Source organism: Palaemon carinicauda, chromosome 1, assembly GCF_036898095.1.
Source record: "Palaemon carinicauda isolate YSFRI2023 chromosome 1, ASM3689809v2, whole genome shotgun sequence".
Lineage (NCBI taxonomy): Eukaryota > Metazoa > Arthropoda > Malacostraca > Decapoda > Palaemonidae > Palaemon > Palaemon carinicauda.
Window position 1 is genome coordinate 282,133,297 of NC_090725.1, and position 838 is coordinate 282,134,134.

Genomic DNA, 838 nt, shown 5'->3' on the forward strand with positions numbered 1-838 from the left:
GCTACCCCCCAAAATTATTATTATTATTATTATTATTATTATTATTAGCCAAGCTACAACCCTAGTTGGAAAAGCAAGATCCTTTAAGCTCAAGGCTCCAAAAAGGAAAAATAGCCAAATGAGGAAAAGAAATAAGGAAATAGATAAACGATATAAGAAGTAATGAACAATTGAAATAAAATATTTTTATAAACATTAACAACATTAAAACATACATTCAGAGATATGTTTCTTCCAACTCCTATCAGTTCCGCGCACGTGAAGACAAATTGTTCTACATTTTATTCTATACGTTCCAGAAAGAAAAAAAAAGGATTCAAACGAGTTTGTAGTGAAAGACGGTCGAGAGAATTTCAGAATTACCTGGTCTATCACACCTCTAAGGCAACCGTTGCTGCTGTTACCACTGAAGGCATTCCTATATGTGGTAGTTTTTAATTGTCTCATTATCTTATATTTATGCCATCTAATATGACGGAAACAAATAAGCTCATGAGTTTCTTGTAATTTTTATCAATACAAAATAAAAAGTAAACACTTGACTTAGGGTCTTCATCGTGCAGTAATAGTGGAGATAAAGAATATAATAAATTATTATTATTATTATTATTATTATTATTATTATTATTATTATTGATGTACTGTTGTTTCAATTTAGTTAAAATACTCCATTTTGGGTCATGTTTATTTTCTAATATTCGTTTATTAACTAGTAAGGGAAAGCTTAAACAACTTTTAAGAAAAAAATCGGAACTACTTCATAGGGCCTTCAAGTATCAGTGAACTTCGGTTGACGTCCCATTCCCTGGCGTGTTCGAGTCGGTTATCGTTCAAAGGG